At 29.3% G+C, this 15,236-nt stretch overlaps 1 protein-coding gene and 1 long non-coding RNA gene across 3 annotated transcripts in view; both read left to right on the top strand.

Moving 5' to 3' along the window:
- LOC148300972 (uncharacterized) overlaps positions 1 to 15,236 on the top strand; it is a 206,437-nt gene that overhangs the window by 159,080 nt on the left and 32,121 nt on the right. The window lies entirely within an intron of this gene.
- The window catches only part of LOC148300973 (ATP-binding cassette sub-family G member 4), a 28,995-nt gene continuing 23,273 nt past the window's right edge, over positions 9,515 to 15,236 (top strand). Inside the window, exon 1 of one of the 2 annotated variants that reach the window (XM_088273989.1) lies at positions 9,515 to 9,667. The gene's annotated coding sequence lies outside the window, so the exon portion shown is untranslated. Of the gene's footprint in view, positions 9,730 to 15,236 lie in introns of both variants that reach the window. The other variant, XM_088273990.1, reaches the window with a different exon arrangement.

Here is a 15,236-nt window from a genome sequence, read left to right as displayed (position 1 = left end):
TATGCGCTAGCAAATAAATTTTAGGCGTCTAAAATCCTTGGTAATAAATTAAGTTAATGTAGGTAGTTACAGTTCGGTAAAGAAGTAACATTTATCGTATGTACTTATATGTATTTATTGATATCCGTTTTCGTCTTCTTCAGGGTATTAACCGGATCTTGCCTTTATTAGCAAATTTTACCGATGTTGTGTATTACCATAAAATTTAAAGTACTCGTAATACTAATGAAACAGTCTAATTTTATAATACAGGTCTAATTTGATTGCACGTTTAACCTCGGCTCGTAACGCATGTCTGTATTGAAAACTATAGTGCATGTTGGTCTTCGGGTCGACGAAAAATCGCATGTGTTAGACATTTTGTGTAGTTTTGAGTGTGTAAATGGTGCTATGGTGGTGAAGGGTAGTATTGTTTGCATGCTGTGTTAGTGATTGTCCTGACGATGAGACGGGTACGTCTCGAAACCGGTAGACGTAAAAATCTCGGTGAGTGGTAATAATTTTATTAACATTTTTGTAAAAAAATAAATATGTAAAAATGACTAACCACAAAGTAAACGCTTTAAATATTAATAATATTGAGAATACTAATGAAATAGTTTTATTTTAATATTTATTTTCCTTAATTCTTACTGAAGACTTTACTTAATACTCTGTATTTGAAAGAATAACAACAGTTTTGCGTATAAATTAAATATGATATGTATTTTGAAAAGGAATTATTTACATTCGTAAATAATTCAAAAGTATTTTATGTATGATTTTACCGATAAAATCTGCCTAATTTATACAAATCAATCGACGATATTTTTTACTCGTTAAACGTTAAACAGAGTAGTTACACACGATATTTTATTGTTTCTTTTTTGTTCTAGATAAAAAAAAACATGACCATGAAACTAGGGAAATAATGTGGGAATCCAAATATGTAGTTAAATTAATTGATATTTCTAATAATGGCAGAACAAGTCTCGCTATTTTTTTTTTAAATGCAATATTGATTCTAAATTTAACGTCTGTAGCGTTATCGAGATAAGAATAACTACTTGAATTTGTCCCCCTTTGAATCCCTTAATTGCATTTTCAAAAAATGATAAAACACGTCTTAAATAATATTATATAAACATAAGGAAGTCTAAATACAAGTTTTCCTATTTCGGTTTTCCAAATACGCGTATCATCGCCAACTAAGAGAATTTCCTAAAATCTATCCTTACGTCATAAACCGAACCCGATTCATAAAGATTTCACGTTTAATAGTAAACACTTCCTTATCCCAGAAGTCTCAAATAATAATGAAATTATAATATTATAAGAAACTAAAAAAAACTGTATTAAACAATACTCAAACACTACATTAACTCCCATGAGTCTTGAGATTAATTAAACCCCTCAACAGAGACAAAGCGTATTTTTATGTGAAGGGAATATGGAAGTCTGTATTCCATGTTCCTTCGTATAAAAGGTCCCTGCTGAATCCTATAATTTATCTTAATTATAATAACTGTTAATTTCCAGCAAAGTAATGACTAAGCGGTGGCGGTGGGTAGAATACTTAGACATATTTTGGTTAAAAAATAATTTTATTGATATTATAATAATACAAAGTAAAAGGAATAAAAAAGGAATATAAAAATATTATAAATACATCCCGCAACTGGATCTACGATAGTTAGAAGCTGTGTGAATTTACTATCACCAGAACTCACAACTCGAGAGTCGGAATTGTCGTTGTTTATATGTATTTTTGTTGTATGATTTTTAGTTTTATTTATATATTTTTTCAAGGGCAACTATTATTGCGTACCTATTGTCTGAAAACAGTAAATAGGTACGTGAATATACCCTCGTTCTTCGAGAACAAACAAAACTCGAACAAGTGAGGGACCTTCAAATCGCACAATAACCATATTAACATAATATTCTTCAATAAATACTTCGTTTTCTGTTTATTTATTTTAGTTACAATATAGGTACCCGAATTTTTCCCGCTAATTTTCCTTAAAGGTACCGTGTACTTTGAAGTCAACAAATTCTTTAGATTTTTATTTAAACATGTGAATACAAGTCATATTTGCCAACTAATTTGAAAATTCTAGGAAAACTTTTTATTGTTTGTTTGACGACACTTATTTACAACTACATTTAATTTTAATATTACTAAGTTGATGACATATTTTTGTGTACTTTTCGTTCCTAAATAAATAGTATAATTTGGCATGATTTTTTTGCGAATGTTTCGGAAAATATTGACTTCAAGAAAAATCTGTCGATAAATGCAAACAAAGTCAATGAACCAACTTAAACCCCTCATCACCATCGATAAAGGAAAGACATACATAAATTATCGCTGGAACTACAGGGAAAAGATAACGCGTGAACTTACAAATGTAGATAACTTTAATTGTAACTTCTATTTCATTAAAAAATACATTCAAATTAATTTTCTATTTAGTATTATTAACTTCCTGACAATACTGATCAACAACGGATTACAAATCCAAAATTCGTTAAAAATAAAAATCCGGGAGGCGATTATTATTTCATAAAAAGGGTCCGCATTTACTTCCTCATTTCTTGTGACAAATCGTCTCCCGATGCCCACATCGATTGCAAACGGAAATTAAAATTATGTTTTGATAATAATGTGATCACATACTGAAAGCAGACACCAGATATTAGTGTACCGTTCATTAACAATATATTCCTAATGTCATTAGAGTTGGTCTAACAAACACATTCTAACACACACTCCGGTGTTTGTATTGTAGCTATATCCATATTGACTGTATTGAACGAGGAATCGTAAGCCTTTAACATTCCCCATACAAACCATGAGTCTGTGTTAGTATTATATTCGGGTCTACTTTGATGGCATTAGTAGTTAAAGCTTTATTATCTTTATGACCATCGCTCTTTTACAGATCTGAGTAAGCGGTGGGAGCTTTCAAAAGACTGATCACCACTTCATGTAATTTACACGTACGATTTGTCGTACGATATTTGTATCGCACTAGACGAGTCTATTGCAGCCCAATATATTGATTGCAAGCCGTCTACCGAACGGAACGGAAGGTCTGCTGATGACAGTCAACAGTCCGCCTTCTCCTGAGGAGTGCAACGTGGTTTCCTCCCAGCAATGAGCAAATGCTGAGAAGTTCCTGTTTGGCCCACACTAGATTATCCCTCCTGTTCCCAAGACAGATTCACATAAAAACATATTTAATTAGCTAGAAGAAACAAAAATCCACTAAATGATCTATAAACCTCGTACATAATAAGCAAGGTAAATAATAAATGCAATTCCCATCTAAAAAAAAACCAATACATATATTGTAATGTATGGTAAGGGAAGAAAAAGAAATACAATACTAAATACATGATTTTAAAAGGGATTTTTTTAATTCTGAAATTCTAGAAGTAATGTTGAGTTTCCTTATTAAATGATTCTTTATTATTCATAAGATAATAATACTTATCTCGAAAATTCGACATTTTGACCTGAATGCAAGATATCGTAATAAATACACGATACTTAGTCATTTTATAAATTTATGTATTTTAATAATTACGTAAATTTAAGTTATTGAATTTCATTATCATAATGGTATATTAACGATGTAAATATTTCCCATAAAACATTGAACTGGCGATTTAAAAAATATATTAATTTTAATATTGGTTCCATATTATGCATAAGAAGGACGAAATGGAATGGGGCGGGTCAATTTATTTTACAAGAAAAAATAAATAAATATGCAGTTTTTACTATAGTTATCTAGGACTATTAAAATCACATTGGTAAGGATAAAGTAAAGAAAAGATTAAATAAATATATTAAACCTGCATATAATTTATTAAAAATATAATTGTTGAAATAACATTTTAAAAAACGAATAAAGATGGTGTTTCGAAGTTTGGCTAGGTCTTTGTTTAGGAGAGGATAATAAAAAAAAAATAGTAACACAATTGGAATCGTAAAAAAACTTTAGAATTCAATACATTTTAAACAGTATCCCCGGTTTATGAAAAGATCCTATTATATATATACGAGTATATATGTAGGTACTCTGGAAGCTCCGCCAAATCCTCGGGTCGTGTTTAGAAACCGATGGTTTTCATTTAGACCCACACTCTAGCAGCTAGAGAACACTCTAGCGACACTATATCAAATGACACATAACCTCTCAATACATATCTTAAATTAGCTTGAATGTAAAGGGTGAATGGAAAGGGTTAGAACCAATTGTAGATGAATAATCCATTGGTTATATCCTCCCATTTGGATCTTGCCCACTTACAAAAATTGCTAGAGGCGACGCAGACTGTAAAACATAATACATTACAACATAATACATAATTGAATGATTTTATGTATTGCAATTATAATACATTGTAATCACCTATGTATAATCAATAACTATAATATTTTATGTTATTAATAGATACTAAAGCTCTTCTGTTTGGATTATTATACCCACTTAATAACCATTGCATTAAAAATTATATAAATAAGACTTAATCGTGACTAATAAGGTTGCATAGTATGAGTATTTTTTTTTATTGGTCAATATATGGAATTCTACGTTAAATAGGGTATTTAAAATAAAATATAAAAAAAATTCACTGTATCCGTAAAAAAATATTGAGATATAAAAGATTTTACTCTAAAAACTACCACCACATTCCCAGGTCCGGTATAGAAACTCTCGGTTTCCATTCGGATCCACCCTTGCAAAAACTTTAAAAAAATCTTATACCGGTATTTAATCAATCATGTAATTTTTTTCGCGATTAAAGATAAGTTGATGGTGATTAGTAATGTTTTCAAAGTCCCTTTCACTGTCAGCGGGGCATGTAAGTTAATACTAACTAATGTATACAATCCACCACCATGTTCCGATACCCAAGATGACAGCGAAGGATTATTATTGTTTAAATTTCCAACAGCAGGAATACAGACAAATCAAGGAGTAATCATTTCTTCAATAAGTTTGTGAAGTCACAAACTTATTGAAGAAAAAAAACTTAATTTCCCATTATAAACTCTATAACATCGGCGCATATGATTGGGTGCGGCGAAATAAAACAGAACGGTCTTTAAAACCATTGCAAATATCGTCAACTTCTAACTAATCATAGTAACTGACATATGCAAAATTTCAGTTTAGAACAAATTAAGTTTATTTTATTTAGATTTTCTAAGCGTACACGTACTCACTAAGTACCATTTCTTTATCTTTCAAGTTTAATTTATTTGAATTTTTTACTCAATTAATGAATTAAGGTAATAAAAATTTAATTCAATGATATGAGAAATGTCAATACATGCTTTTTTACCCAATATAACTGACATTTAATTAGACATTGTTAACCCAAAAAATTCCAAAAACTGGCCATCCTTATACTGATAAAATATACAAAATATATCGTTATATTCTACGAAGATGGCGCTCTTTGAATTAAAAAAACTGAAATTATTTAAAATAATTCAGTAAATGTGGCACAATGTGTTTTTATTGCCGTACGTTTTCTGCAGGAGACAACAAAGTAGCGATGTAATTTTTTTTTTAATAAATCTGAAGTTGTGTTTTAAGTATTATAAAGTAGTTAAAAGTGATTATTGAACAGGTCATTCATTATAATTGTTGACTATAACGCATAGTTTATAATGCGTAGTTAAAGTATTTCAATAGACTATGTTATAAGCTTTAAGAATTTAAAATTATATAGTGCTTATAATCTTGACACAAATAACTTTATAATCATAATAAACTGATATTCCACAACTTTGGTGGTAATTTATATAAAGGGTAATGAAATAGAATAGCTGAAATATAAATTAGTCTTTTTAGTTAACACTTTGGGTGCTATCAGTCAGTAAACGAGAAATTAGTAAATCTAACTTCAACAAGTTGCTACTCAAATTGTCGAAGACTTGGTATCTTTCAACAACACTAAAAGTTGGACAATTTAAGCCAATACTTGTTTGTTCCTAGTCGTATAAAATAATGTTTTATAAAGTATTGTATGACAAATAGTCCAAATTCTATTTGATCTCAAAACTAACGAAAACCAGAGAAAAACATTAGTTCGCTCGATTACGATTTAAATATTTTTGTAATACACCACTAAAAATCCTAACCAAAGATGATTAATAAAAAAGCGATATGTCAGTTAATTTGTTTATACAATTTTATAATTTTAGTTGCACTGAGGCTTTCCAAAAAAGAAACTGAGCTCTTGTGCTTGGGGAGAGGGACTTTTTTAAAGTGACATGTTTTACATTTTTTTTAAATACTGGGGAAGATATATTTTTATACGGTGCGAAAACATATCTTGTTTAGTTTTTTTTATTGTGTAGTCTGTATTTGTTAATGGTGTTCATCCAGTTTCCTTTTTAAAGTGTTTGTGTCTTTTATAAAATAATAATAATTAATAAAAAATAAAAAAAAACTACACCCATAAGGCAATTCTCAAGTTATGTAGTAATCGTTTTATGTAGCGGATAGTAATTAGAGATTATCGATCGTTATGAATAGCCAAAAGCGAATTGTGTGGGGTAAGCTGTGCGGCCAATAGGCAATAAGTAATAGCCCCTTGCCAATAGGTGTATAATTATGTGGGGCTGTTTGATTGGTGTATTTTGTAAAAGTGGTTATAACGATTATCAATTAAAAAAAACTCATTACTGATACCTCACTTGCCTTCGATGCTTCATAGTGCCTTAAATTTCGCAATTTTTATCATAGGTGTATTTGATATTTTTAGAGAGTAAAACGATAATTTCTAAAATCAATAAAGCTTAAAATAATAAATAAAAATTATTTGCAAGAAACTGTCAAAGTAACGTGTACGAACGATGCAAAGAAAAAGTATTAAGAGTTTCAAAATATAATTTTTAAAATATAAGTTGATAAGGAAATTTCCAATTGTAATTCGTTGGAAATTTCTCTGACGGTACAAAAATGGGTTACATTTTAATTGATCTTAAGCGCACAATGATTGCTCGACAAATATAGTTTTAATTGTATGAGGGTAGGATACGAAGAGTATTTTGCGAAGTCAAATTTTCATAATAAGGCCCAATATTAACAGGATTTGTGAATAACCTAAATTTGACATATATATATATATATATATATATATATATATATATATATATATATATATATATATATATATATATATATATATATATATATATATATATATATATATATATATATATATATATATATATATAACGTGGTAATATTTTTCTTTTGTAAATTGCGTGTAAATAATATGTAAAGTGGGTGTATAATAATAAAATAAACAATGTGTTGCTTTGTAATTAAAGTTTATTCTTAATTTATCTTTATAATAATTTTTATATCTATCTATCTATCTATCTATCTGATTCTGACAGTTAATAATATTATCGGAAGTCTTTTGTTTTATTCTGTGCGACGCATGCGGCATCTGGTGGTAGAACTGTTTTATGTAGGTACTTTTTGTAAGTACTTAATAAAATGTATAGGTAGGTACCTAGTTATTTTATTACATATATATATATATATATATATATATATATATATATATATATATATATATATATATATATATATATATATATATATATATATATATATATATATATATATATAAATATATAACGCATTTTGTTATTGAAAACATATCAATATCAGAATTCAATTAGAAAATGAATCATGAAATGCAATTATTTAAAGTACGCACTTTGGTAATCATAAAAAAATGCCCCTATTTTCTCAGAGCTTGCGCAAAAATGGCAGGCTGTTTTAAAAAAAATTCAATCTGACAATGATTTTTTATTATTCAAAATAACAGAAATACGCTAATATGTCAAAAATAAAAACCAAACGTGAAGAAGCAGACATATTCGAAAAAAATCTCCGCAGTTGAAGGTTTGAATGTGACATCTCTGATTAAAAAAAATAATATTGAGGAAAAATGTAGTTATAAATATAGGGTGACACAGAATAAAGGTAATTTTTGAAAATCGTAGTGGTAGCCATGAGCATGTGGTAGGACTGCAGGACAGTGAGGTTGGGTAAGTAAACATTTTGCCATTTAAGTCACCATGCAACATGGAACGGGCAACAGCACGCTGTTGGCCATAAAAAATGTTTTATAAAAGTAGTGATGGTTTGGAAGCTGCGCAGATACAGTTCCGACGTTTTTACAACTTAGGACGTCATGGTGCCGTCACATCAAAACACGCGATAAAAATATTGGATTCATGGCTTTGAAAACACTGGATCTGACCTAAAGAAGACACCAACGACCGCAGATAGTGCAACAACTGAAGGGAAAGCCACATCACACACTGGACGGCAATCGATCAAATTTGTGCGAGAATTGTTCGGTAATCGAGGTGATTTCAAGATTTGATAGCGTTCTCTGGCCCCCTCGGTCGCCAGATTTGTCCGTTTGTGTTTTTTACTGAGGGGTTATCTCAAAAGCAAAGTGTACACGTCTCGACTTAGAAATCTGAATGAGTTAAAACAGACAATTCAGTATGAAATCGATAACGTCCCAGCTGGGATGCTTCACCGGTCAATGAGAAATCTCAACAGAGGATTTCAGAAATGCGGTACAGGAGGATGGCATCTAAAGGGCGTAATTTGAAATAAATAAATAAATTTCTTTATATTTCTTAAATGGCATATTCTGGAGCTGAAGCCCCACAAATTGAACTATGAAAATAATGTTTTTTTCTTCTTTTGCTTCTGGTTTTATTAGATTGTTAAAAAGTTCCCACTTTTTTGTGTCACCCTATATAAGTATTTTCTAATTGAATGTGTATATTGTATAAGAAGTCTATCGCAGACTCATCCAAATTATATTCACAAATTACATGTGAATGTACGTAGACCTACTGGTACACAACCATAAAAATTATTTACATACTATTAGAGATATTTTTTTCATTACATTAGCACACAAAGACCTATTAACACACTCCTTCAACGAAATTTTATGCACACAATGTTATGCGCTTAAGTGCTAACAGGTTTTTTCATATTTGTAGCATATTGTTCAATATATTATGGCAATATATTAACAATTTTCGACACGTTTTGAGTGTGTCCAAATACTTGTTCACAAATCTGGATTATCTCCAAAGAGGAGTTATTTTTATATTAATTTTTGACATCTTAACATAGATGACGAAGAATATGGAAGTCTGAGCATTTGCGGGGCTTACGACCGTCATGAAGTGCATCATTTTGTTTAAACTATCCAAAATACAAAATAATAATATTTAAATATGAACATCGAATGACAAAATATAGATATGACTTATTTTTTTAAATGGTAAAATACTGATTTAATTAGAGAATATTGATTTCTCTTCATTTAACAAGGGGTTCGCCGGTCCGAGTCTAATTTAACAAGGGGCTCGCGCGAGCCCCTCCGAGCCCCCTGCAGCCCACCGCTGCTCCCAAGTGATATTATCCTGTTATGATTTTACGCGCAGACGCTGCGCGCAGTGCGCAAGTGACTGTAATCAGTTTAGTAAGTGTAAGCTTTGCTCCGGCGCGGGAGAATGTTTCACTAGTTTACTGGCCGCAGTCGGCGTTGAACGGGATACGAACCAACATACCGGTCGCTTGACGCAAACCACAATTGTCATACAATAGTGAGTAATAAAATCAACTGTCAGTTGTATCGCGGCGAAACAAAGGGACCATTTGAATTTTTGTACGTAGTATATATTTTTTGTGCCTCGGAGTGAACGAAATGCGTTGTGGAGTTCCTATTTTGAATTTCAAATTTATTCTAATTACAAATTTGGATACTGTTCTATTTTTGAATTCATAATAGCTTTGTTAAGACAACATATAATATGATTTCGGCTTGTACAACTATTTTATTTTGAACGTTTGAAATTTGAAAGAAAATACTTGTTTTTACCACTTGAGTTATATTTATTTTATTTTAACGACTTGTACTTAACATCTTCAGGTCTAAATAAAAAACTTACGAGTTTATATTTAGACCTGAAGATGGAAGCATAGCTTCCGAAACTAGTCGTTAAAATAAAGTAAATATAACTCAAGTGGTGAAAAACAAGTGTTTTCTTTTAAATTTCATCATGTCTTACCACAAAGTGAATGCCGAAACAATAAATTGAATGTCTAAATCGAAATTCTAAATGCGGTTCTAGTTTTGAATTCTCTATTTTTCTTGTTTAGTGTTGTAAATTGAATCAAAAGTTTAAATAAGTTCTAATTATATTTATTTTAAGGGACTGGAACACATTAGCAGTACATAAGGTACCCAAACTTCGAGTACGGGTATGCAACCACAAGTGTCCTTATAGTCAATATTGCTATTCCTCTTTTTCCTATCTATTGTTCTTTCTTCACTTCATTTCCCATAAAGCAGTAATGTGTTCAATAACGATCAAGTTATTGACGCGTCGATCTGATGCGGTGCCATATGCACCATTCGGGTGAGGATAGGGGTTTTTAATTTTAATATTAATATTACTACTCATTTTAATTTTAATATTATTTGGTGCATCGAAACCTTTGCAAAGTTCTTAAATTTAAATTATGATTATTTAAAAAAAAAACATTTATTTGTGTATAATTTAATTTATTTATATGCGTTTCAAATTATGTAGTAAATTGTAAATTACAAGTATTGTAACTATAATCAAATTTCTTCAAATTAAATTTAATCGATTTATTCGCAGCATCGAAATGTTCAAATTAAAAAAAATCAACTTTATTTTTAACATTGCTTCGATACAGTTTTATTTTTGAACATGATATTTTCAGTTACAAGTTACAACGTCAGTTAAAATGTTATAAATATAATTGAGTAATTAAACTTTTCCACTGAGCGAGTTGTAGGGTTTTTATTATAATTTCATTAATGATTCGGCAGTCACTTTGTGGCTTTTGAATTTAAGTTTTACTTAGTAAATACCACTGTTTCTTAAAATCCATTGTGACACGTGTTTCGATGCATTCCGCATCATTTTCAAACACCGCATGTTGTGTCCTTGGGACGTTGAAGGGTGAAGAGGGGGTAGGAGTCGTTTCTTATTTTTATTTATTTTATAAATAAAAAAATAAATCTATAAATATATTTTTTTATTCTCATTTTGTATAAAGTTCATTTTTTTTCATTATTGTCAGCTTCATGTTTTATCAGAACTCCGCCTCCGTAGTGTAATGGTCAGCACGCTCGGCTACCGTTCTGGAGGTCCCGGGTTCGATTCCCAAGGGGGGTAAAATAAATACAAGTGATTTTTTCACTGTAATATTTATTCAATATTACCATGGACTGGTACCTGAAGCGGAGGGCTGATCACCTTTCCTTCATGTGTAAACGATCAAGATAACACTGCGTTTATATGACAAAGTGCCCTATGCACCATTGGGGTGCGGATAAGGGTTTTATTTATATTTTTTATATATTTCATGTTTTATTCCAATAAAATGGATTAATAAAATAATATGATCTTTTTTCTTTATTTTTCTTTAACGGTATCAGCCTGTTAAGGCTTTGCATGGGTTTACGTACATACCATATATTATGATGCATTAGTCATTAATTTAATTAATAAAATTGAAATTGAATCCTGTTGCCGATTAATGCAGTAATATTTTTATTAGATTTTCTTAGCGTGCTATTCAAATCTACTTTTTTAACTAAAAAAAAAACATAAATATGTATTTTGTGAAAGCATATTTTTATGTAGCAGCATTGGATACGTTTTTTACTGAATTGGCATTCACGTTGCAGAATTCAATAACATGTTAATAATTCAAATCAATACACGAATTAGGATTCAACTAAATTGATTTAAATATTTTGTGACAGCCATTTCACCTTGCGAGGGATTTATTCGCTGTTTAAAACAAATTGTGCACTTAAATATGTCTATCTGTTTTTTTGAACAGCTTGACAATGCTCTTGCAAGGCGATAAAGCAACGACAAAAATAAATTAATGCAGTCAAGCCAAATAAAGTATTCTGATATATATATGTATGTATATACTTATGTATAATGTAAAACGGTTTTCGAAACTTATCAAAACTCAAATATAAAATATACTAAAATATGTAGACATTCTATTTGTAAGGAGTAGTTATAAAACCACAAAATACGTAATTAAATCATCATAACTTTGTTAATTATTTTAACGGATGATTTATCAGGTTGTATTGTGGTATATTAAGAATACTTTTTTCACAAAAACATACTATTGGATACCCGAATATGATAAATTCAATGTCAGTCAAATTGAAGTCAGTCAATTGTTTTGTTATCCTGAAAGTTCCAAATCGACGTGGCCAAATAGACGCGGATTTGTAGGTCAACGCACTTATTTACAGCCCGATCTTTCAGGGTAATATGTCTTAATAAACATAGTATTTATACATTGGGCATTTAATTTGTAGAACTCCATTTTAATTGATAAATTCAATGTTAAAATCAAAGACCGATTTTTTGAGTCTACTAAGTTATATTTGACATTAGTTTAAAAATGCCATAAGTAGGCGAAACAATTGTAACAAAAATTAAAAATATTTTTGTGTTTTTTTTTTTAACAATAAAATACAACATAGTAGACTCAAAAAACCAGTGTTTATTTTAACATTTAATATATAAATAGTTGAATTCTTCGATTTTTTGTCAATTATGTCCTCGGAAATTTTGACTATAGTTTTATAAACATTTGGCTTTATGCTTTTAAAAAATTGCACCTATGTTTTCAACCCTTATTCACTTATTTTACTTATATTTCATGTTTTTTGCATTTGCTCGGTACGTTATATTGTCAAAAATTTAGCATGATTTGTGAATACGAGTGAAAAAAACTGGTGAAACTATAAACCAAAAAAAACCAAATAATACAGCAATTCAAATTAAAGAGATAGCCATATAAGTTTACAATATTGTTAAAAAACGAGTCTTACTATAAATAGTATAAATTTAGAAACTCAGTAAAATAATGAGTTTAGTCACTGATTTTATGAAATCACTGATCAAACAATATCAGAGCAGAGTTTGAATAAATTCATTTTATTATTTTTAATTTTAATCGTCTGATTTAATTTTCCAGTGAAATAGTAGCGAAGTTCTTATTTAAAAAAATTAATCAATTCTTATAACATACGTATTTCGATGCAGTTCTATTTTTGAAATATTCTCGAATCTTCCATAGAGTTTTCTCAACTTAACACCACGTACAAAAAACGTGCCATTGTAAATAAATCTTGAATAATTTTTGGTTAAGTACATAATTTTACGATCTTATTGTTTTCCACATTGCATAAAAAGTAATATTGACCGTAGTTTAAACTCGAATCACGTACTCACGTATGATTCATAATTAAATAAAGTTTTTACGTACTCTCTATGTGCGTCATTTATTTCAAGTTTGTATTTCGAATTCGAGAAAAAAGTTATTATTATTTTATTTAGTTTTTTTTAAACGCGGTTGCCAGATGAATCGAAAAAAAACGAATGACATTCGATACTAATAATAATAATTATCGGCGGGAGAGAGAGGAAGGTTGTTTAAAACAAATATTAATTATTAAAACTAAATAATTCTCACCTCAGAGGAATGTGGGGCAAAACGATGTATGATGTATGATAGATGTTCGAATGGTGAAATAAGGAAGGAATGTTAAGCTGAGATAAGCATTATCGATAAAATTAAGAAAGGGTGTTGAGATGGTTTGGAAATGTGGAAACAATGAGTGAGGAAAGAACGGTAAAACAAATTTATGAGGCGAATGTAGTTGGAAAAAGGAGCAGAGGAAGACCGAGAGAAACTTGGCACGATCAGATTCATGTCACATACATAAATAATCGGCGGGTATTTATGAGGAGATGCACGAAAGTGGTAGAGGCTAAAAATGTTTGCAAAGACAGAGTGGTGTGGCGTTCTATTCTCTGCCTACCTCTGCGGGGAAGCGGGGTGATGGTTAGTTAGTTACTTAATAATTAATAAACAGACTTCCCTTCTTTATACACATTAATCCCCAATCATAGTGCTCCAACTCACACGTGAATAGTTGCATACATTTACTTACAAAATCAGAATGATATGAATTTTTAACCGTGGGTATATGGCGGATTTTGCACAGCTCATAAAGCTATCATTCAAACCAGTCGACAACATATCATAAGAACTGTATCCAGACATCCATATTCCCTTCTAAAAAATCATTTCTTCAATAATATGTATTTCATTGAGTCTGTTGTATAAAAGTAATTAGCCATTATCATAAAAATAGAAAAAATCGCATTGCTTTTATGTCACTCGTTTTAAACCTTTTTATGACATCAATTTGCTTAATATTTTCAGAGAGAATTTCTTTTTATCTAATATTGTTCAGGAATCCAAAAAAGGCAATGAATATAAATTATTTTCACTTATAACTAATAATGAAAGCAACTTCCAAACTGACGCTTCTTGATTGAACGAAAGAATCGAGAAAATTCGAGAAAAAAAAGTGTTATCCAAATTTCGTTAAAGTGTAAAGTAAAGGGTTGCGTTTATATATACATAAATATATATATATATATATATATATATATATATATATATATATATATATATATATATATATATATATATATATATATATATATATATATATATATATATATATATATATATATATATATATATATATATATATATATATATATATATATATATATATATATATATATATATATATATATATATATATATATATATATATATATATATATATATATATATATATATATATATATATATATATATATATATATATATATATATATATATATATATATATATATATATATATATATATATATATATATATATATATATATATATATATATATATATTCATGATACTCATGTATATTCATGATGCATCAATTTAAAAAATATTTATCAAATAGTGATTATACGTACGTTTATAAAGTCTATTTGATACGGGTCTTTTTGCAGAATGTCAGTTAAGACAGCTAGTCAGGAGAGCGGCGATAGTGACCTAGTCGAGAAACAAATCTGGGAATGTGTGCATGCTAAACAGTACGTTTGTAATATTTGCTGTTGGAATGTTTAAATTTGAATTACGCTAAAATGAACGCAATCTCACACAAATACGTAATGTAATTCATATGTGTGGATGTGCGATGCATATGTACGTGTATGAAATCACAAGTTATTAATGTA

This window comes from Brachycentrus maculatus, unplaced genomic scaffold (assembly GCF_059751285.1).
Source record: "Brachycentrus maculatus isolate JH-2025_06_01 unplaced genomic scaffold, ASM5975128v1 h1tg000624l, whole genome shotgun sequence".
In the NCBI taxonomy this organism is placed as follows: Eukaryota; Metazoa; Arthropoda; class Insecta; order Trichoptera; family Brachycentridae; genus Brachycentrus; species Brachycentrus maculatus.
The sequence above is the reverse complement of the archived record's forward strand: the minus strand, read 5'-3'. Positions and strand labels throughout refer to the sequence as shown.